Here is a 25,021-nt window from a genome sequence, read left to right on the forward strand (position 1 = left end):
ACTGATCTCAGCATATTTTAACCTACTTGCTTAAAAAAACCCACGGGATCTGTAATTGATTTCAAACCTTGGGTACAGATCTCAGGTTTTCTGAAGCAAGTAGGTTAGAATAAAGTGAGATTGGTGGATTCAGATGACATGGCGAATCTCCGCTTATTTTAACCTAGATAAGAAGCAGACACTTACATGGGGATGTGAAGGGGATAACACTTTCCAAAGCTCTGGGATGTAGCAAAAGCACTTAGCACTTACATTTATATACTGCTTTATAGCCGGGGCTCTCTACGCGGTTTACAATGATTTAGCATATTGCCCCCAACATTCTGGGTACTCATTTTACCGACCTCGGAAGGCTGGAAGGCTGAGTCAACCTTGAGCCCCTGGTCAGGATCGAACTTGTAACCTTCTGGTTACAGGGCGGCAGTTTTTTTTACCACTGCGCCACCAGGGGCTCTTCTGTATGTAGTACAGAACCTGGCTCTAACTAAGGTTCCACATGATGACGTGTGTGTGTGTGTGTGTGTGTGTGTGTGTGTGTGTGTGTGTGCATTGATCAAACACTGGAAAAAACTGTGATAGAAAATTAAGTGCCTTGTAGGTACATATTCAAAAGTTTACCAATGTCTGGTGTTTTACTAATGCAGAAAAGCATCATACCAAAAGAAATTTGATTTCTGATCTCTGTGAGCCAGTTCATATGATCACTGGCATCAACACACAACCAGGACAGGGCTGAGCTGAAAGCATGCCTTCCCTAATGTCACTGAAGGAAGCCCTGATGTGCTTTCAGGGCATCCTTTAATTGGGTGAGAGGGACATTCATCTGAATTGCTGCTCTATATACTACAAATTGCTGTTTAAACTACAAAATGCTGTTTAAATGGGGTGTTGAAGCACAAGTAGAATGGTGATTCAGATGAACATCTCTCTTACACCGAGACAACGCATCGGGATGTCCTTAGGTTATGTCATGGTAGGTGCACTCTCAGGACAATCCAGTCCTGGTAACTGATGAGGCAAGTGATAGTCTGAACCAGCCCAATGTTGTTATAACATCATAAACTGTTTGGAGAGAATGTGACAAAGTTTTACAGACATATCTTTTTTGTTAACCACATTGAGACAGAAAGGTGTATATCAATCTTAGAAGTAAACAAGTTGTTTTAGTAAGAACTAATCAGCCTACATTCCGTTTACTGTCTCTGCAACTGGACTAAATTTGGTTCAGATCGAGGTCTGCAAGTAAGATCTCTTGCACCTCAAATGGTCATGCGTCTGCCATCTGGGATTGGGGTGTATGACATCATTACAAACTGTACCATTGATGCGTCCCTGTGTGTCACTGACTACAACTAACCTAATTTGGTTCAAATCGGTTAGACAGTAAACAAGTTAGCCCTCTTGCATCTCAAATGTTCATGCGTCCACCATCTTGAATTAGGTGAATGACATAATCACAAACTATGCCATTGGGGCATCCCTATGTGTCCATACAGCTGTAGCAAATTTGGATCAAATCAGTTAGACAGTCCACAAGTTAGTGCACTTGAACCTCAAAGGTTTACATGTCCACCATCTTTAATTTGGGTGGATGACACAATCTTCACGGTTGAGGTGTGTATGTGTCACTACAGCTGTAGCAAATTTGGTTAAAATCAGTTAAGCAGTTCACAAGTTAGCTCACTTGCATCTCAAAAGTTTATGGTTCTGTCATCTTGAATCAGGGTGGATGACATTAACACAAACTACACCACTGAGGTGTCCCTGTGTGTCACTCATTACAACTGTACCTAATTTGGTTCAAATCAGTTAGACAGTCCACAAGTTAGCCCACTTGTGCCTCAAATGTTCATGTGTCTGCCATCTTGGATTGGGGTAGATGACATCATCACAAACTACACCACTGAGGTGTCCCTATGTGTCCCTACAGATGCAGCAAATTTGGTTCAAATTGGTTAAGCGGTTCAAAAGTTAAGGTTCAAACTGGTTAAGCTCCTCAAATGTTTACACATCCGTCATCTTGAATTGGTGTGGATGACATCATCACAAACTATGCTATTGAGGTGTACCTGAGCGTCACTCACTGCAACTGTACCTAAATTGATTCAAATGGGTTAGGCAGTTCACAAATTAGCCCACTTGCACCTCTGATGTTCATGTGGCTGCCATCATGAATTGGAGTGGATGACATAATCACACATCACACCATTAGGGCATCCCTATATGTCCCAATTTTGGTTCAAATTTGGTTCAAATTAGTTAAGCGGTTCACAAGATAGCTCACTCGCATCTCACAAGTTTACACATCCACCATCTTGTTGTTGATGACATCATCACAAACTTCTTGTTGAGGTGTCCCTGTGTGTCGCTTACTGTAACTGTACCTGATTTGGTTTAAATTGGTTAGACAGTCCACAAATTATGTGGCTCAGATGTTTACATGGCCACCATCTTGTATTGGAGTGGATGACATCATCACACACCGCACCATGTGGACATCCCTATGTGTCCCTAGAGCTGTAGCAAATTTGGTTCAAATTGGTTAGGCAGTTCACAAGTTAGCCCACTTGTTTATGCCTCCGCCATCTTAGATTGGGGTGGATGACATCATCACAAACTACGCCATTGAGGTGTCCCTGTGTGTCCATACAACTGTACCCAATTTGGTTCATATTGGTCCAGGCATTGTGAAGTTGATAGCGGGCGGGAGAGTCACAAGAACACATGGACACATACTCAGAATGCCAGGTGATCTCATAAGCCTACTGGAAATTAGGCTAATAAAATGAAAAATAATGGTTGACATACAGACTAGTGCTGTGCTGATGCCATAGTGCTAACTTCCAGAGTAAAACTGCACTCTTGTATGAAGACGGTAAGGCAATTTTTGATGACATCCCCTTCTTGCTGAAGCCCATTGTGCCTCCTGAAAAATATGTCCCTGAAGGTTGCATGACCATCAGGGACATATTTTCAGGAGACACAATGGGCTTCAGAGAGAAGGGGAGATTGGTGAAAATTGCTTCTCCCCAACTGACATGACAGCACAGTGTTTTGCCAGGTATCAGTATTGTTGTGACAGTGCAGTACTTGTCTGGTGAGTGTGTGTGTGTGTTGCAGTTCCACACACAAACGTTCAGTCATTAAATGGTCTTTTCAGTACTGATATTTCATTGTACAGTATCATTTGTGAAGCAAAGAGTGTCAAGCTAAAGCGGTTGTCCAATATTATTTCCTTCTAGTAAAGCAAATGCAAATTCTATAGAATGAGCAGAAGTAGCTAACAGTTATGTTAAATGATTAAATAGTGGCAGAGTGATATAAATACTGAAAGACAAGAGTCACTGAAGTGAATGCACCATCCTAACAATAGTGTCCTCATATGCCATCTGTGATTGACAGAGTTTGTAAGGGAACCAAAAACAAAAGCAAATATCTCACGAAGAGAAGATTCTAAAGCTTGGTGGCTTTAGGGATGAATTCAGCAACATCAGCAAACCAGCACTGAGGTGTGCACATATTTTGGAACTGGAACTTTTACATCACTTAATTCTAGAAGAGTCCCCCTGAAGTTACAATGGAGATATCCTTTAAGGGTTTTTATGCAACCAAAAATTTCTCATCCAGATTTTCCAGTTTGCTTAAGTAGGGCCAGTGCTATGAGATTCACTGATTTTGAAACATATATCAGAGAGGTTAACTTGTATAAGATCTGTCCATTTATTTGCTTTTCAGCTTAACTCATTTGAAAACATTGCAGAAACTAGGGATGAGCAAACCGGCTTGACGTTGAATGGGTTCCACCCCACTGTTCGGTCCGGCCCCAGACTGAACCCCAGGAGAGTGGGGTTAGCAATTTTTTTAAAGTTTTTTTTTAAAATTACCTTTCCCCCCAAAGGGGAAGGTCCTTGAGGAGGTGGGGGGGGTGTCCATGAAGGTTCCCCCTCTCCCCGCCGGCCTCTGTTCTCAACCCCTCCGGCCCATTTGGCTGGGTTTTTTTGCCAGTTTGGGCCTCCATATTTTGACATGGCAGCCATTTTGGGTGCTGCTGCACATGCACAAATGGCCTCTGCAAGGCTTGGCATGACCCATTTGTCCAAACTGGCTGCTGCGCCAAACTACAGGCCTCCTTAAAATCTGTAATTGCCCATTGGCATTTCCTCTTGAACACTCACAGCAGAGAGAGGAGTGTAGGTAATGTATCTAAGTGAGCTGTCCCAGGGCTTGGAAATGGCTAGTGACCTCCCCATCTGCTCCATCCTAGAAACTCATTTCTGAAGCTCTAACTTTGACACTTGCTCCAATGTTGGCTCTACCAATTAGGCAAACTAGTAAGGTTCATGATGTGGCACAATTTGAAAGACCAGCTCTGCCCATGCAGAGGGTGGGTTCACACAAAACATGGAACCTACTTGCAAAGTCAGTAACCAACTTGTTCATGACTGTTTGAGCCCATGCCAAGGCAGGAAGCAGAATTTCACTTGGGTCTTCAAACCAAGATGTGTAAATAAGATTTGAAGTTGGCTTGCCAGACCAATGTGCTGCTCCCAGGGATGTGTGCATTATGTCTGAACCCACAGTCTACATGAATTTGGATGTGTTTGTTCCAGGGGAGCCTGTCCCCTTTGTCATTGGGACCAATGGCTGCATGGCAGAGCAAGGCAGCCTGGAATAGCATCCAGGGCCTTACTGGGAAGTCTGGCCAGGGAGTATACTTCTGGCTCAACACAGCTACTTCCAACAGACTAAGATATGGCCATCTGCAGCACCAACCAAGTTCACTTCATATCTCAGGCTGGTGAAACCTCAGGTTCCATGTTACATATGTACCCAGCCAGAAGAAACACACAGCAAGTTTTCATACTGATCATGGCATGGATTCCAGAACCCTTTGCAATGTCATTGGGAGTTTGTGGGCATAAGAAAGTAAATGTCACAATAATACATAGTCCATGTTCATGCAAGCAGGATGATAGAAATCATGGCAAAGTTTGGAATGGCTGCTAGAATTTGTTTTTATAGACTTCTTAAAAGTTGTCAAAGATAGGGAAGCTCTTTTTTCAGCAGGGAGCACATTCCAGAATCTTGGGGTGGCAACAGAGAAAGCCCATCCCTGTGTAGCCACAAGATGAGCTGGTTAGGGATGTGCACAAATCGATTTTTTTTATTTGATTTGTGCCCAAAACAAATCACTTCTGATTTGTTTTGTATCCAAATCTACCCCCTCAAAATCACCCCAGATTTGATTTGTATTTGCTTTGATTCAATTCAGGTTTGGACTGATTTGGAACACTTAACACGGTCCTAGGGGGACCAAATTTGTGTGGTGGGTAGGTCCCCATGGGTGCCACTTACCACCCAAATTTCAAGGCTGAGACACTTGGTTGATTTTTAATTTTGTTGTTGTTATTATTGTTGTTGTTTTAGTTTTTACTGATTTTGAAAATTTCCACCAAAGGAAACAATGGGGATTTGAAGTTGCCATATCCAACCCCTAAAGAAAAAAAAGCTAAGCTCTAGCCCTTGTAGAAGTGGAGTCATGGAGCAAAATGTGCAGTCATTATTTTTCAAGTGTTTGTATTCGTTGGTGTATAATAACTTTTCTTAATAATGAATCCCTATGAGGATTCATTGCACACCTGCATTTCTTCTGTTCATTTTGACTGCCACTGGACAGTGCCAACTGCCATGTGCCAACTACACCCTCTACACACACACCCCACCACCACCACCTACAAGGCAGTGGGGTACTGATTTTAATTTTTAGGAATAGTGAAATGTTTAGCTTCTTTGGTGTCTAATAACTTTTCCTCATAATGAATCCCTATGAGGATTCATTATCAATCTTCATTTCTTCTGTTCATTTTGACTATCATTGGACAGTGCCAACTGTCAATTGCAATGTGTCAACTACCTCCCCCTCCCCCCACACACAAACATATGCTGGGGTACTCAGTTTATTTATTTATTTGTTATTTTTGAAGTGTTTAGATTCTTTGGTGTCTTCATTGCACACTTTCAGTTCTTCTGTTCATTTTGACCCCACTGCTTTGTGGGTGGGGGTGGGGAATTAGAGGCATCCCATGTTCCAACTACCCCACAACCCATAAGCCACTGGGTACTCAGTTTTTACTTTAGGAATTTTTGAGATGTTTAGACTCTTTGGTGTGTAATGAATCCTCATAGGGATTCATTATGAGGAAAGGTTATTAGATACCAAAGAGCCTAAACACTTGAAAAGAATCCTAGAACATAAACTGAGTAGTACCTCGCTGCATTGCGGGTAGGAGTGGGTTGTAGTTGGCACATGGCAGTTGACAGTTGGCACTGTCTAAAAGACAGTCAAAATGAATAGAAGAAATGAAGGTGTGTAATAAATCCTCATAGGGATTCATTGAGGGAAAGTTATTATACACCAAAGAATCCAAACACTTCAAAAATAGTGACCACACATTTTGCTCCATAACTCCTCTTCTATAAAGGCTAGAGCCTAGCTTTAAAAAAAAGAAGAAAAAGAAAATAAAGCTGGGAATCTGGGGTAATTAATAGGAGGGATCCAAATCTTGAATAGATTCGAATTGAATCAGGCACGATTCAATTTGTAATCTAGCCAATGGACCACAGGGGTGATTTGTTTTGTCTCCATATTACACAAATCAGCTAGATTTGGGTACAAATCGATTTGTACCGAAATCCATTTGCACATTCCTAGACCTGGTGGCAACTGCAGATGAACCTCTTCAGATGATCTCAATGGGAGATCGGGCTCATAGTAAAGAAGATGTTCTCTTAAATACCCTGGGCCTAAGCTGTTCAGCGCTCTATAGTTTATAACCAACATCTTGTATTTTGCCAGGAAACTTATTGATACCCAGTGCTTTTAATATAGGACTAATATGATATCTTCTAGATGACCCAGAGACGAACCTGGCTGTCGCATTCTGAACAAACTGCAGTTTCTGGGCTATGTACAAAGACAGTCCCACATAGAGTACATTGCAGTAGTAAGTCTGGAGGTTACCAGCATATATATTACTGTTCTGAGGTCATTTATCTCAAGAAATGGATGTAGCTGGTGTATCAGCCTATAAGAAAACACCAAGCTGAAAGAAAACACAACTGGCTCCTACGGCCATGCCAGTCCTCGCAATGGCCATTTACGCATGCACGGCAGCGGACAAAATGGCCACTGTGCGCCCTTACAGAGGCCCGAACGGGCCAAAAGCAAGCATTTTCCCAGGCCGTGGCAGTGATTTAAGAGCCCAGTGGGGGGAGGAGGAACCTTCACAGACACACAAACACCACAGCCTACAGGAAGCCCCCCGAAGGGGCTAGAGGTATTTTAAATTTAAAAAAAAACAAAACCCACACACCATGGACTTGTCCAGAGGTTCGGTTCCGGTCTGGACATAACTGGAGGGGGATTCGGTTCAATCCCAAACCCCCAAGCCTCCAGACCAAATGCCCAAACCCCCAAACCTCCGGACCGGTCCGCACATCCCTACTGGCCCCTGCCTCAACCTGAGACACCTGGAAGAGGTTTGGATCCAGAAGCATTCCCAGACTGTGTACCTGTTCCTTCTGGGGAACTGTGACCCCATCTAGTACCAGGATATCAAAATTGTCTCCTAAGTTCCAACCCCGCACAATAAATACCTTAAGCTTATTTGGATTCAGTCTTATTTTTTTATCCCTCATCAAGCCCATAAACTGTCTCCAGGCAGGCATTTAGGGAGGTTATGCCTTCTCCTGATGGTGTTGACATGGAGAAATAGATTTGATTGTCATCAGTATACTGATAACACACTGTACCAGATATCCTGATGATCTCTCCCAGTGGTTTCATGCAGATGTTAAAGAGCACTGGAGACATATGAAGCCCTGAGGGACACCATATAAAAGTTCACATTTTGAAGAACAACAGGCTTCAAGAGAAACCATCTAGAATCTGCCCAAGAGGTAGTGTTGCCAGACAGCTTGATTTTGGGGTAGCCCAGAAAGCACCCCTCTGTGTGATTGTGCCTGTGGGATCATGGTCTCTGTTTTAGATGCTGCAGTTCATGAACTCATGAGCCTTTCACCTGCCTGGGTTTGACAAGACCCAAAGCTGGTTGCTCAGCATGAGCTAAGACTGAATGGGATGCCACCACCTGGGAGACATCCTGTTCTTCAGATAGTCAGTCCAGCACCTCTGTTCAACTAATCTACATCACTTTATCCATGATTCTTTGGTAGCAAATGAGATTGGATTCATGGTTTGTCATTGAAAATCTCATATGCTACCAGAGAATCTACACTCAGAACACCTCAGAAACAACAAAAACCAGTTAGCAACCCATGGGGGTGGTTGGCACCCTCTGTGCACTACACCACCACTCACTCTGGGACACCCCAGCACCCCCCCTCCAAGTGCAGTTATGGGGCTGCTGATACCTCCATTCTTCCCTATGGAGAAAAACCTTGAAGCGTAAACTTCAAAAATCACTTTAAAATCATCCCTTTGCCAATTCCTTTCAAATAATTCTGATAGCTTCCTTGCCCACTTTGGGAACTACCACCCACCACACTCCACTCTAGGCCACCCCTCCCCCCCCCCGACGTGAAGCTATACATTTTCTGCAATCCTTATGATTCCCTATGAGGAATTAAAAATAGTTTAAAAATTCACCAATAATCGGAGGAGTGTCCAATTGCCTTGGGGCTTTGTGGGTGGTAGGCATGCCTACCACTCACCCCACTTTTGTGCCCCTAGGTCCTCCACAATAGGGGGTAATGGGCTGGTTTGGGTCCCATTATGCCCTATGAGAAAAACAATTAAAAATATTTCAAATATTCATTAAAAAATCGTAGGAGTGTCCAATTGCTTAGGGGTTTGGGTGGTTGTTGGCACCCATGTGTGCTTCACAATAAGGAATAATGGGCTGGTTCGAGTCCCATTATACCCTTTGAGAAAAAATATATATATATTTCAAAAATTCATTAAAAATATCATACGAGTGTCCGGTGGCTTTGGGGTTTGGGTGGTAGGTGCCCATGTGTGCCAGCTACCACCCACCCACTTTTGGAGGTTCAAACCAGTTCTAACCAGTTTGAATTCAAACTGAACCAGTGGGGGTTAGAGCAAAACCAAAACTGAACCTCCCCATCCTGGTTCGAACCCGGTTCAAATTCAAACCGAACTGGACAAACTGGTTTTGTGCACATCCCTAAAAGAGTGCATGCTCAGTTTGGCGCCTGCTGTGTTGGCGTCTGTTTTGGCACTCTATTGGTGCCTGCTCTATTTTTATAAAATACAGTAACCTTTTGTTTTTAGACTTGGATCCCATGCCCAAGAGATCTCAGTATGCAAATATTCCAAAATCCGGAAAAATCCAAAATCTGGAACACTTCTGGTCCCAAGCAGTCCATATAAGGGATACTCAACCTGTATAAGCCATGTTGGATAAGGTTCAAAAGAACAGATGGTAGGCCACACTGTTCCAAGCAGCTTATCCACATCATCAGGAGACAAACTGAAACTGATCCATCCTAACTACATAAGAGGAGTTGCTGGATACCTCCACATCAGACTCTGTAATAATTTGGGGTCTGAGTCTAAGTTGGCCCGAATACAAGAGATTTTATCCACAAGCAACTGTTGCTGCTGCTGTTGTCATAGTCATTGTTTCAAATTTCAGTGACTACTTCAACTAAGAGGAATTTCAGGGCCGTTGATAGAGTACCTTGGGTAAACATGTTACAATTAGGGCTGAGTTAAACATGTTTAAGTTCTTGTTCATCATTGCTGAAAATTGCCTGCCATTTCCAGCATTGATTCAGCTGTCTACTGAAAATCTTGGTTGATGTTCACTTGTTCTTTTTAAAGTGACACAGCTGTCACTGCCCTCATAAAGAAGCTACCATTCAATGGTGTCAGAACAGCATGCTGCTTGTGGTTCCGACTCACAGAACCTCTGTACTAATGTCCACAGATACAGTGACATCACCACACAACTTCACCACACAATGTTGTGCTAATTTCTACATCTTCTATTACTGGCAGTGTGGCCTCATGTGATTTTATTTATGGAAGTAAACCCATAAATCAGCTGTGGCAGGGAAAGTGTTTTTAAAGGCTTGTAAAACTGATACCATGCAATGTCATTGAAAATGGTTGAGACCCTGGTGTGTTATAGAAAGTACTGTGTTTAAAAACCCTCAAAAATGTGAGAGAACCACTTTTTTAAAAATGTGGGCAGCATATAGGGCAAAATATTCTGCCCCATAAAAACAGCCCTTTTCATGCTAAAACCAAACACTGTGGAAATTCAGCTGAGCTTTAAGATATAGCTTTTCATATGGAGTTTCACCTTCCATTATGACCTCTGAGGAAACTGATTCTGCATCTTCGTTGGTTTTAACATTGCAAAAGCAAAACCCAATGGACAGGGTTTCACCAAGCACAAGCACGGTCCCCTTTCTCTTCATCATATTGTTTGTAGAATTTCATGCAAAGACATGAGCAATCTGATTTAATCCTTCAGGGCATGCACTAATCTTTGCCAAAAGGTTCAGGAAAGCATTTTGCTTGGATGCAAAATGTTGCCCAATTGGCTGGATGCATAACAGGCTCTGCTTGTTTATTTTGCCCATTTGCATGTGCATTAGCTTTACAGTGAGGCAGAAGGTATTGATCGTTGCTGGAGGCATGATACCAGAATAGAAAGAAAACTGACACAGTTACAAAAACAAAGGCTCTGAGCCTAAAATGTATGCATTTGGGAGCACAGCTGTGCAAGTTAGCAAATAGTTGTGTTCCCTCTATGACAGGGGATCTCAATGTATGTCATATTGAGTCTCCTCAAGTCAAGAAAACAAGAGTGGATTTCAAACATGTGTAGGCAACAGAAGTGACATTTCAGTTCTCCTAATCATCCTCAGTTCAGCCCTCCGTGGTCCCAAGCTATTGCACAATGCTGCAGAGCATATTTAGTACTTTAAGTTAATATTATTGAGCAGTTATAGAATGCTTTTTGAGTGTGCAAAACACTTTTTATGTGTTAGCTCGAGATCCAACAACCCTGCATTGAAGTGGGTGCAATTATACCCATATTGCAGCTGGCGAGTTGAGGCAGTGAGGGAGTTGCTTGCCTGAGGCCATCTTATAAGTTCATGGCAGAAGTGAGAGCTGAACCACCAGAGAAGCCTCACTCTGTTAATCACTATGCTGCACCAGCTCTCAACTGCTCTTTTAGGTAACTGGACTTGTTACCTCTGTTAGTACCCACAGCAGAAAATCCAAAAGGTCCTTCCCTATAATGGTAAAAATATAATAATAAATGAAGTAATCAACACCCTCAAAAGTGCTCTGAAGCAGAAAAGCTTCACTCTGGGAGCAGCACAGGCGCCAGGCCCCAAATATATAAAGCAAACTTTAAAATAAATTTTCACTTAATTATACTGATACATGGACAGCCCACTAATGAGGCTGGGTGAGACAGCTGCCTTAGGCAGCAGGTTGACAGAGGCTGCAAATTTCTTGCCACCACCAATATCAGTCTGTCACTTCTGGCCACCTCAGCTGCCTCCCTGAACATGACCTTGCAGCAATGAGTGAATCACTGCTGCTGTCATTGCTGCCCTCCTGCTCCACTCCCCCACCTCTGGATTTTGAAAAGCCAAGGGAAGGGAGCAGTAGAGGAAGCATTGGGAATTGTATTCTAACCATCTCTGGGGACCCAAGTTGGAGAACCCCTGCCCTAGGGCACTTTTGAGTGAAAGGAGGAATACCCGAACCAATTCCTCTAGGCTGTACAGCACAAGGAAAGTTTTGAGGGGATGTTTTTAGGGACTAGCAGCATCACCAACCTCCCCAGTAAAGAGTTGGGTAGAAGCAGCAAGGACCAAGATAGTGGGTGATGCACTGCTTGGAGCCAAGATGGTGTCATCAGACAAGGCTGAGTGAGAGATGTCATCATCCTGGCTCTTCTCCTGTGTTCAGTTGCCTGCACTGCGAAGTGGATAGAAATTGGTGCCTTGATGTGTTAGGCCCACAGCATTTTACATGTCATTCTAAAAAGCTGTGGCCCATTTATTTATTTATTTATTTGATTTATGTACTGCCCTTCCAAAAATGCCGGAGGGCAGTTTACCATCAAAATAAAAGCAATTAAAATCAATTAACAATTAAAATCAAAACTAAATAATTTAAACATTAAAATCATTAACATTGAAATCATTTAAAACCAACATTAAAAATTTAAAACCATGAATCTAATTAAAAGCCTGGGTGAATAAATATGTCTCTAGTGCCTTTTTAAAAGTTGCTTTTGAACCCGTGTTGATGTCTCATGTCTTCACTGGTGAAGGGGCAAAGGGAAATTCTTCAAAAGTTAGAAATAAAATCAAAAGCTATCTCCCAAGCACTATTAACTGAAAGTTTTACTGTAAACAAATGCCGAGGTGGTTGTTTCTGGAGAATGCAGTTACAGGACTAACAGAGATTAAATAAAACATTCATGCCTCCATTCAATGGAAAATATGGCCAAGTTTATGATCATGTTACCTCTGTGCAGCATGAGATCAAAATATTTGCAGTTGATGAGGACCCCTCTGTTAGACAGGAGTAATTTTTACGTTGCATTTTGTAAATCGATATCCTACAGATGGCAGAAACTATCATCTCCGCAGGAAGCATTTCCTTTTTCTTTTAAAAGGCTGTGCACTTTAATGGCTTTGTGAAACTGGGCCTAAAGGAAAAGAACAAGAACAATAATTGGCATCCTGATCTATGCCCCAAAAAATAATCAAAGGTCATTACAGAATTCTTTTAAAATGAAAATAACTATAAGAAAGGGTTTTGCAGGGCTCTGATTCTCCAGTATTATATATGAAGGTAATTGCCTTTACTTAATACAAATGGCTCAATATTCCCACTTCCCCCTCTTTCTTTTCAGCACATTTAAATGCATTAAATACATTTAAGAGCATTTTAAAGCAATTCCACTCTGGTAACAAAAGGCGGGAGAGGTCACAAGTCACCTTGGATCAGACTGCAACCCCAGAACTTAAGTTAAAATTGCTGACTATGGTTCATTCAGCTCCTGTGAGTCATGCTGGATGAGTTGTTCAGTGTTCTGTGTCACTTTTGTTTAGAATGCCATGTGCATCCAGTGCAATCAAAACACAGCAGAAAAAGTTGATCACAAATGTCAGACTTCTAAAATCTAACAAGGGGAAAGTGCTCTTTTTACATTTGTGACTGGGAAATCTCTTCACTTGTTATTTACTACACAGCTATCATGTACCCTGAAATTACAAATACATATGATGCTCTACTTTTGTCAGATCTGCACAATGCCTAAATCAGATTTGCACAATGTATAGCCTGGGGGGCAAGATACAGCCTATCGGGACTTTTTTCCCCCTGCCCCCCTAGCAGGAATATCCTGCAGCAACAGCAAGAGCCATGAAGAGCTCTTGGCTTGTCCCACAGATGAGCAGCAGTAGCTCAATGCAATTGGGCACTTGAGACCAGATGAGATGCATGAGGCAACAATGGATTGATGAGCAATTGAGCAATGATGATGGGATGGGATGGGTTGGGATGGGATGGGATGGGATGGGACAGTGGCAGCAGAAGCATGAGTATTTGCCCCAGAAAGGTAGAAGGTCATTCTTTCAGTCAGTTCTTCTTTGAGGGGGGAACGTCCTCTCTGAAACTGCCTTACAGAAACTGCCTAGCAGAGGCGTCTCTAGGGGAAATAGCGCCTAGGGCAAGCACTGAAATTGTGCCCCCTGTCCAATCATCTGACACTCATCTTTCAGATAACTTTACCCTAATATCAGCTCAAAAATACAAGTCAAGCTCATTAATCTTTTAATATTTCAAAAACTATTTATCAATGCACATAGCCAGACCAAAAAATGCTGGAAAAACTACAAATTTCAGTATGCTGGGGCTCATGAAATACCCAAATACTATGTGGAGGTGTACTAGGAAAACTAAACAGAAGTGCCTGTCTAATTCTCTACTATGCATTGTAGCATCACTATTACATAAGTTTTAAAAATAAATGGAGAATTTGACTTTTCCCAGATACTCTGTAAATAATTAAAGGATATGCAGAGTAAACTGTGTCACTACTTGGAATATATTCTAGTATTCCAGAAAGACAGTTAAAATGAGAGAAAGAGAGCAAGAAACTCCCAATGGCCTTAATACTATGGATTTCACACTGATTCAAAAACAAACTCACCATTAATAGCTATATTATTAAGACATCACATTTAACTCACTTATCACAAGAAGCAAAGTACGAGCAAATGAATACAATCCTAGCTCATAAGCTTCAGCTCAGTATTAACAAGCCCTGATTCTCTGTACATAGTGCCAAACTGAATATGTGTACAGTGACATATTAAATTAAATTTTTTTTACCTGTAGCCCCTTTGGGGGGCTTCCTAAAGGCTGTGTGTGGGGGGGCGGTGTCTGAAAAGGTTCCCCCTCCCCCCACAGCCTCTTAATTCATCACCACCACCCATCCCGGGCTGATTTTGGGGCCTGTTTGGGCCTGCAAAGATCGGCGTGGTGGCCATTTTGGAGGCTGCCACGCATGCTCAAATGGCCTCTGCGAGACCTAGCAAGGCCTAGGGCCTCGCAGGTACCATTTGAGCATGCATGGTGGCCATTTTGTTTTTGATGGCCATTTTTTTAAAAAAAAAATTCATTTAAAAAATGGCGCCCCCTTCAAGTGGCACCCGGGGCATGTGCCCTGCCTGCCCTACCCTAGATACGCCCCTGCTGCCTAGACCTAATGAGACTTCCTCTGAAGAAGAAAATCATAAAACAAGATATATAATGTATTCCAGTTATCAATACTTGTGCTTTGCAAACTGATTGAGAATATGGGGTCCACAAGCTTTGTTCTGACAATATTTGAATTTGAATTCCCTGTTGTTTCACTCTCTTTTGGTCTTATCAGGATGATGATTATGATGATGATGATGGGCCAGTAGAGATGCTACTGTACCTGTACATGTGATTAGAAAGGGCACACACCAAGAACAAACCCATTGTGATGTCCTCCACATATATCCTAACCCCCTCCTGACATGTCCCTTCATCACCTAGGGTGGACACGGATCATCTGAAAGGTCCCTCTACACAAGCTTCAAATATGTCTTTAAACAAGTATTTGGAGCACATGTAAAGGGACCATTCAGTTGAATAGCACTCCCCATGCACACACATGATAAAGGAACATGCCGGGGTTGGGGATGGGATGTCTGCAGGGGACACCACAATGGACTTGCTCTCAGCACTTCCCCTTCCTAATTGTGTGGGCTAATTGATGTTATCTCTGAACTGGCCCGATGATGATGATGATGATGATGATGATGATGATGATGATGATGTATTTCTAGAATGCCTACACTAACAAGGCACTCTATTTAAATCAAAATAAGAAATAGTCATGATCTCAGGCCTTCCATATGAAGAGCAAGACATACAGGGAAAGAGGAGTGGAGAGAAAAGGTTGAGAAAAGAGTTTAGTTCGAGAACTCTAGAGCAAACTGATGTAATCTATTGAAATCCAGTTACATCCAGACTGATCTTCCCTTCCTGGTGTCCTTGCTGGAATGGAATAGATGCAGCTATCCAGCAGCCCTGGTCTACTGGCCAGAGTCAGGGGCCATCGTGACCATCTGCCTCCTTGAAGTCACTGGGCTGATGGAGTCCTATTCTTCCTAAGAGGGATTGGGAAACAAGCCCTCTGCTGTTGCCCATTCTCTGGCCAGTGCCAGAGCCAGACATTTCCCCTTCTTGCACTACTTTGTGACCACTCAAGTATTTAGAATGTGTGAACTCAGAGATAACATTATTGGAATGAACGTATTTATGGAAACTCACCAGCCTTCTTTAAAAATGCAGGAAAGCCTGTCTGGGATCTCCTGTGGGATAGCATATTTACATATAACACCTTTTCTAAACCAGAGTTTCTGCAACAGTGGAGAAATAATTACATAGTAATCACAGCCAAAGAAATTTACAGCTGTTATGAAATGCTGCAAACAAGTCCAACTTTCTAAGTGTATAAAAGCAAATGTGATGGAAGCATAGTTTAAAAATACATCGTTGAACTCAAAAGATCTTTTGTGAAAGAGACATTCAGATTAAAGTAAATAAGGCACTTTATGGTTGCACCCCACATACTTGATATGCAGCAGTGCACTGAGCACATGCACATACAGATCTCTGGGTGCACCCCACTGAACACAAGGTAGCAGCCATCAGCTTTGACTGATCACTTATCTGAAGGCAGAGTGGGAGCCTCCACCTATTCCCTAAGCAGGGTGGTAATCATTGTCAGAACTGTTCAGATCTAATCTTCCATGGCTCATGCCATGGAAGTTCTTACATTATGCACCATGGTGTTCTTACATTATGCACCATACTTTTGTATCGTAAATTACAACCAGCAAGGTTACTTGCAATTGGATGTCTACTTATACATGCTAATCACTTTTACTGGATCAGAACCATTGTACTAAAACTCTCCTGAACAACACTATTGCTTGTCTATTATGTTTCTTTATCCTGCTCTTCCTTAGAGGAGTCCAAGGTGGAATATACAGTTCTCACAACCCATCTGTTTTGTCCTCACAACTACTCTGTGTGGCAGGTTACGTTGGGTTGGCTGGTCCAAGGACCCCACGTGTGAGGATTTGAACCTGGATCTTCCTGTTTCAAGGCCACACACTTTCCTCTACATCATGCTGGTTCTCCAAAGATTGAATAATCTCACTTATCCAGACATAATAGCATATGACCTCCTCTTAGCATATGATCTCTTCAATAGTATGGATGTGTTTATGCCCCCTCACTGCTATGTTGAAAAATAACAGCAAATTGAGACCTGTTAGCTTAACCCATTCCATCCATAATGCTTCCCAATCAGGAAAGGTCAACTGGCTGCCCACAAATCACATCAGCCATCATCCCTAACGTGCCAGGTTGAAACCCAGCAGTGGCCCTCTCCCAGAATGGAAAGAGAAGATAACTTGAAAGGACAACTATTTTACTCTGGGTGCTGGCGCTTCCCAGGGCAAGCTAATAAGGGTATATGCAGTTATAGTGGCCTAGGGGAACTCAGCCATCAAGAAGCTTGGCCACTGAGCACCTAGTCCCTCAGACTGAAGAAGTGGGCCACTACAGCTTAGAGAAATGGCATATATCAGGGTTTCCCCAGATGTTGTTGGACTACAACTCCCATCGTCCCCAGACATGGCATCTTGGCTGAGGATGATGGCAGTTGTAGTCCAACAACATCTGGGGGCCCAAGGTTAAAAAACCCTGGCATATATTATCTACATTGTAGCAGAGCAAGTGCAGGCATGGTCTACCTTGCCAGAGGTGTGTTTATAGTAACGGATAAGTTTGTAGAAATGTCACATGCATGCAGGTTATGCTACATGCTATAGGTCAGATCCTCCATCATGTAGGAAAAGCTCCATTAGTCTGCATCAAAAGTGGTGAGATCCATTAGCAGCTGACTGTTTATTGTGACATGAGGTTTCATAGACAATTTACAGTGTCGGAATGTGGCAGACTGGGGGGTGAGGCGTGTATTCCTGATGCAAATCTTCATAAAGGTCATGGGTGACCTTGGGCATTCATTAGCTTTCTTCACATGACAGTTAAGTGGGTAGGACAAACATCCTACCCACCTTCAGGAGCCGTGTGCACTCCTGATTTTCAGTCACATGAGAGTAGAAATCAAGGTAGAATGTGGGAAGCATGATAATCTGTTAAGCCTCAACTGGGTAAAACATATATTCTGCCTAACTTGTTCAGAAGTTGAGGGTGGAATCTGGGTAGGGCACACTCATCCTACCCAGCTGAGGCTTAGCAGGCAATCATGCCTCCCACCTCCTACCTTGATTTTCACTCGCACATAACTAAAAATCAAGAGTGTGCACAGCTCCTGAAGGTAGGTAAGAAAATTATCCTACCCACTTGACGGTCATGGGAACAAGCCTAGTGTCTCTCAGACTAACCTACTTTACAAGGTTTTTGTGAGGAAGAAAAGAAGGGAAGAGAATGTGTGTGCCACCCTGAGCTCCTTCAAGGAAGGGCTGGATAAATATGTAATAAATAAATATTTATTATTTATTTATTTATTTGATTTGTATACTGCCCTTCCAAAATGGCTCAGGCTCATATTTGGCTCATATTTCAAAATATGCCTCACATTCCTCCATTGTGGACACATTTAACATTCCCTGAGAGATGATCTTGTCATATTTGGTTGAGACTTCTCCAAACTTTCACCCTGCACATTCCTATGTGCGATGTTATACATAATTTGATTGATTGATTGATTGATTCATTGATTTCTATACTGCCCTTCCAAAAATGGCTCAGGGTGGTTTACATTAAAATAAAAACAATTAAAATCAAGTAACAGGTAAAATCAAAAACTATAAAAAAATATAAAACCAATTAACAATTAAAACCCTGGAAAACCTGGCCAAACAGATAGGTCTTAAGGCCTCTCCTGAAGGCCAATAATGAATTCAGATTACAGATTTCTGCAGGGAGTGCATTCCACAGCCCAGGAGCAGCTACAGTGAAGGCCCACCTTTGAGTCACCACCAGACATACCGGTGGTAACTGGAGACGGACCTCCTCAGATTACCTTAATGTGTGGTGGGGATCATATAGAAGAAGGTGCTCTCTACGGCACTCTCTCCATAATGAACTGTTATAGTGGAACACTGTACAATATTTTGCTGCTGTCTTCTGCTGCAGGGAGCATTTTGCCCTAAAGAGTGAACACTTTACAACAGCAGATAACAACAAATGAAGTGGCACGTCCAAAGCAGTTCAAATGATTGCAAAATTCTTGACTAAGATTCCTGACATGCCAACCTTGCACTATCCTCTGAGCCTTTGAAGATAACGACAGGAAAAGTTCAAATAACTTGGACCTGGTGTGAGAAAGTAGATAAAGTCAGTTCCATAAAAAGTGTTGCTTGCTTGGAAACAGAGAGGGTGAAAATACCCCCTAAATACCATGGGTGGCCTGGGAACATGAGAACCTCTGGGGAGTAGTTGTAATGGAATGTCATCTGACTGGCCTCAAGGGCTGTAAATACACACAGAAAACTTGGGAAATTGCTGAAATGAATTCTGCACTGCCATGGTCAGCATGAAGTAATGGGAACCTCTGCAGCCCATCTTGTTTGGAATGGAAAATAAAAGCTACGAGAATTATTGTAATGGGCTGTATGAGGCTCAGGCAGCAGCTTCCACACACAGTCAAGACTACAGAAGAATTGTCTTATACAGTAGGCAAAAGTAAGAAGCTGTTCATTAAGGGCAGTAGTTTCTAAACTGGGTTCTACAGAACCCTGATGGTCCTTGGAAGGTTGTTACAGGTTCCCCAGTGGGAAGCTCAGTAATGGCATACAGTTCCTCCAAAGACCTGCTCTTCCCCTCCAATATCCACATGCAAGGGGATGTTTACTGCAAGTCTTCATATACATGGGTTGTTGGTGAGGCCCTGGTAGCCAGTTCCCTGCATAAATGTAGTATGTGCATGCCTCAGGATCACCAATGCTCAGGAATGTTGTGGCAGGGGCTCCAAAGTCCCTCATCATACAAAGGAATGAGGCCATAGATGCTCCACTGGTAGAGCATCTGCTTTGCATGCAGACGATCCCAGTTTCAATCTCAGGTATCTCCAGGTAGGGCTGATGAAGACTCCTGCCTCAAACCCGGGAGAACTGCTGCCAGTCAGTGTAGACCAATACTGAGCTAGGTGGACCAATGGTCTGATTCAGTATAAGGCAGCTTCCTATATTCCTATGTTCCTGAGACAATGAGGGAAGTATTCCCTGAAAGTCAGATGTCTGAAACCCACGATTAAGGTCATTCTTGAGTCAGCAATGTCATCAGGACCTGGACATACCTACATGCAGAAAAGAGGTGCACAATGCACAGATCCAATCAAAATAATTCAGATATCAAACAACTGCAAAAAAGGGTACACAAAAATGCTATCGAGGAATATTTGCAGAGCATATTAAGTGGGGGGAAATGCAATCTGTTTGCAAACAATTAAGGAATAGGATATGAGGCAAATGTCACAAATCTTCCATTAGTACTAATTCACCCAGCTCTATACATGAGATTAATTACAAAATTAATATGAATATGACAAGAGACTGATGAGTTTATATTATGCCAGCCCTGACATACAATTAATTAAGGAGAGACAACTGTGATAACAAGCAGTAGGGATGTACAGGGGAATTAGATCTTGTCTTTTTTAATTATAAGCTAGTTTATCCTCAACAGTCAATCTATCCAGCATGCCACACTCAGAGAAAGAGAAAAAAGAAAGAAAGATCATTGCTTTAATGGTATGATCCAAAGACTGCAGATCTCCCCTTCCCCACACTGAGTAGATTGGTTGCTAGAGGAGAAATGGAGGATCTCATTGCCTCAATGGCCGGATAGATGAGGAGGCTTATAAGTGCAGCAATGGCATGCAGCCGTTTGCTTTCATTGTAAAGTAAGTAAAGTGTGCCATCAAGTCGGGTTCGACTCCTGGCACCCGTAGGCAAAGGATTTGCAAAAGACGCTGGATGCAAATTTCCTCATCTGGGACTAACACCTTTGATAGTGACAATACACATATGGACACCTGTTCAAGGATCAATATCTTGATCTAGACATAGGCAGAGTTCTCACAACCACTTTTCTGATCTCAGAGGTTAGCCAGGATCAGTGGGTGTACTTGGCTGGTACTGGATCAGTGGGTGTACTTGGTATTGTCACTGGGCTGTTGCACTTCAGCACCCATGCAATCTCAGGTAGCAGCCTCAGGGAACAGCATCTATCCTATTGGCCTCTAGGGTCCTCCATTCAACCCCAGCAGCCCCAGCACTGCCCTTCACTAACTATGCTTCCGTTGACCCTGAGGCTGTGATAGGTGGTGGCAACAGCTCCAACTGCACTTAGCCACATATAGTAATCTCTGGAGAGCTTCAGAATGGAACAGCAGGCCCATGGAGGCCAGGGAGCCTGCCAAGTGAGTGGCAGGCATCGTAACCCCTTCCCTGCCATTGGGCACTTGACCAGGTCATGACCCAGGTGATCCCAGCAAGGAAGGAGAAGCAAGCCAGGGATAATGGGGTTGTCCAGATCTAGACTGACAGGCAGGTTGTGCAATCAGGCAGCTCTGCTTGAATGCTAGGGTTGGATTAGGCAAATCCAGGGACACCAGAGCATCCTGGAGAGCATCTTCCACAGTCTCTGCTGCTGTACTGGTGGCAGGGACAGACCATTCCCCACACCCAGCCTCTGTGACCCTGGAAGCCCACACAAGGCAGTTGGAGGACAGTTCTGTCACAGCCCCTTTGCTCTTTGGCTGACTTAGCAGGGAGGGGAGAACACAGCAATGAATTTTTGTCCGTCCCCCCCATCCTCACCCTAGCCACTGTTTGACCCTCATCTAATCTTTCTTATCCAAGCTCAGTTTTTGGAGGGGGCATCGTACCCTGATTTCCACTGGTCAATAACAGAAGCAACAAACGGAAAGCCCCTTCAAACCATGGGCTGCCTTAGTGTCCAGGGAGTAGACATGGGGTGTCCAGGAGCCACCAGTGAAAACCTTCCCATCTCCATTCATTTCATATCACACACACACACACACAGTATCCCCAAGTGGACAAGCAGCATCCCATGACACTTGTCCCACAGGCTGCTGTCCTTGTGTTGCTGGTATGGCATGCTGTGCTCTAGCTTGAGTGTTGGGGCAGGTGTGGGCAGGGTATGCAGTTGAGTGTGATGTAGTGTATATCAACGCAGAGTGCAGCCCAAGGTATTCTTGCTGCATGGCCATGAAGTGTGGGTGGGAAGCTAGAGCATCAGCGGCGTGGTCCACTGTGGGTGTGGGCAACAATGGTGGGTGCACAGGTGAGTGAAAGTAGCCAGGGTCAGTGAGAGGCATGGGTTCACACAATCATTAAATCCTAGTTAGGGCATCTGGGGTGATGACTAGCCTAGAGTTGATCAAATATCTTGGTTAACTGTGAAGGTTAGCAGGATTCCTGCTGCGCATGGGATCACACATCCACACCAATGCAAATCAGCCCCATTTAACCAGGATTAATGTGGTCATGAGAACCCAGCTTTATTCATATTTTTTTTCTGTAAGCCAAAAGCAACCACAAGTAATGGCCTGAATCCAATGGTTTCTTCTGGGGAAAGATGGCACCTGTTCTCATGCATATGGGGTGAAGGGTTTGATTTTTGCAGATCTTTCTTTCCTGCTGCAGTCCCATATGCTTCATATCTGACAAAAATCCTACAACCCACAAGAGTACAATTCTGGGAGAAGCAAGGGGCTGCAGAGGGAAAGGGAACTGGTGAAAATCATCCCTCCCTTGCATTAGCAGGCATGCCTTTCATTTGTGGAAGAAATGATTAGTATTCCTCCCAAAGGAGATATGTGTTATCCATTGCCTTCTGATTAAAGTTTCAATACACACAATGAAGAAATTAAGATGTGCTAGAATCATAAAGTAGCTCCCTCTGCAGATGCAGTGAAAGGTACAGAACGGTACTTAATTGATAGCAAACTTCAAATATGGAAGATTCTCATGTGCAAATGTAATTTAAGTGATTCATATCAAAATAGATCTGGATACCAGTATCAGACAAGGAAATTCTGTTTCCCAGCAGAATCCTATGTTTGGTGGCTGACATCCTGTGCAATGTTCTGTGCATGATGCAATGGAACAAACATACAAAGAGCTGTGGAAGAGCCCTCTTTTTGCTAATGCCAAAATTGCACAAACACAGTTGTATGACTCCCTTCACACACTTTTTGCATTTGCGCAGAGAGCTCCTGCACACACATTTAATTGCAAAGTGCATGGAACTTTGCTTATCAAATCAGCTAGTGTGTTTCCTAAAACGTAGGTTTTACTGGCTCCCATAAGAACATAAGAGCAGCCAAACTGGATCAGGCTCAAGGCCTATCTAGTCCAACATCCTGTTTCACATAGTGGCCCACCAGCTGCCTCTTAGAAGCCCACAGGCAAGAGGTATGTGCATGCCCTCTCTCCTGCTGTTGCTCCCCTGCAACTGGTATTTGAAGCATCTTGCTGCAGGTGGCCTATAGTCCTCAGACTAGTAGCCTTTGTCCGCCATGAATTTATCTAAACCCCTCTAAAAGCCATCCAGGCTGCTGGCAGTCATCACATCCCGTGGCAGAGAATTCCACAAGTTGATTATGCATCATGTGAAAAAGTACTTCCTTTTGTCAGTCCTACATTTCTTGGCAATCCATTTCATTGGATGGCCCCTGGTTCTAGTGTTATGAGAGGCAGAGAAAAACATCTCTCTCTCTCCACACCATGCATGATTTTATAGACCTCTATCAGGTCTCTCCTCAGTTGTCTTTTTTCTAAACCAAAAAGCCCCAGGTGTTGTAGCCTTGCCTCGTAAGGGGAATTGTGCTCTAGGGGAATTGGCAGCCCCCGTACCACAAAGTGGGCTTCCAATCCCAGCAAGAAGGGCACATGTTACTTCTCAGCCTTCCCACACTGTTTGCAAAGGTAGGGCTGTTCTGTGCCGACTCAGCAGTGTGTCTTCTCACTTGCCATGCCACTCCCATTGGTAATGATGGGAGTAGCATCACAAGTGTGATGACATGCTCTTTAATAGCCACGGAAGACTCCCACCTTCAGAAGCAGTGGGTACACCTCTCACTTGGACCAGCAGCTCACTGCACATTGGATGGGCCTCTGAGTTCATTGGAATTTGCTCCCAGGAAAGCATCAATGGATTGAAGCCATTGTCCCCAAACAATCTCAGTTCTGATGGCGAAATCTCAGTGTCAGGTCAACAGTTCATCTTGTTTCCTTTTATTTTATTTATTTATTTAATAAATAAGTGCCACTCACTGCCCCCACCCCCAGCACTGTCTCAAACTGGTGGACTGGTTTGAGGTTTGGCCGAACCGGACTGAACCATTCCACCAGACCATGGGCCGGTCCAAATTTCCATGCACACCCCTAATATCTGGTGGGCCACAGAGCTGACAAATGCCATGACATAAATTCTTTTCAGATGTTTTGTGTGGGCTAAATGGACACACAAAAAGGGAAGTGGCATCACAACGGGAACCTTCTGTGACCTCTGTGCATTCATTAGAACACCACAGTAGTTGGGGTAGAACCCCAAGGTAGGTAGGGAACCCCAATATAAGCACAGAGTCACAGGCAGCCAAGTATCAATGTAACGTAGGCAGCCCTCCAACTTTCTATATATTTTTTTCCAGGATATGTCTGGTACAGATGGAGAAGTTGGAGTTAATGGCTAAGATGGTGATGAATGAAGTATCCATGCATCAAGCAGCTGCAGGGATAGACTGAGACCCTACCCAGGGCATAGCTAGGGGAGAGGGGGCTCGTGTTCATCCCTCTCTCTGGTATCTTCCCAGAGTGAGGGAGATAATGAAGATAATAGGGAGGGAGGGAACTGGAGGGGCCTCAGGAACTGGGGGCCCGTGTTCTTTGAACCCTTTTGCTCAATTATAGCTATGGCCCTGGAGCCCACACACTGCTCCACTATGCTATGAATTATGAGCACAATTGTGCAAGAGCACAAGAATGCTCATATTTCAGAGCACTGTCCTGCACTCCAGAAGTGCTCTGTGGAACATAGAAACATAGGAAACTGCCTTATACTGAGTCAGGCCATTGATCCTTCTAGCTCAGTCTCATCTACACAGACTGGCAGTGGCTTCTCCAAGGTTGCAGGCAGGAGTCTCTCTCTCAGCCCTATCTTGGATATGCCAGGGAGGGAACTAGGAACTTTCTGTATGCAAGCATGCAGATGCTCTTCCCAGAGCGGCCCCATCCCCTAAGGTGAAAATCTTACAGTACTCACATGTAGTCTCCCATTCAAATGCAAACCAGGGAAGACCCTGCTTAGCATGGGGGACAATTCATGCTGGCTACC

Source organism: Hemicordylus capensis, chromosome 3, assembly GCF_027244095.1.
Source record: "Hemicordylus capensis ecotype Gifberg chromosome 3, rHemCap1.1.pri, whole genome shotgun sequence".
NCBI classification, from domain to species: domain Eukaryota; kingdom Metazoa; phylum Chordata; class Lepidosauria; order Squamata; family Cordylidae; genus Hemicordylus; species Hemicordylus capensis.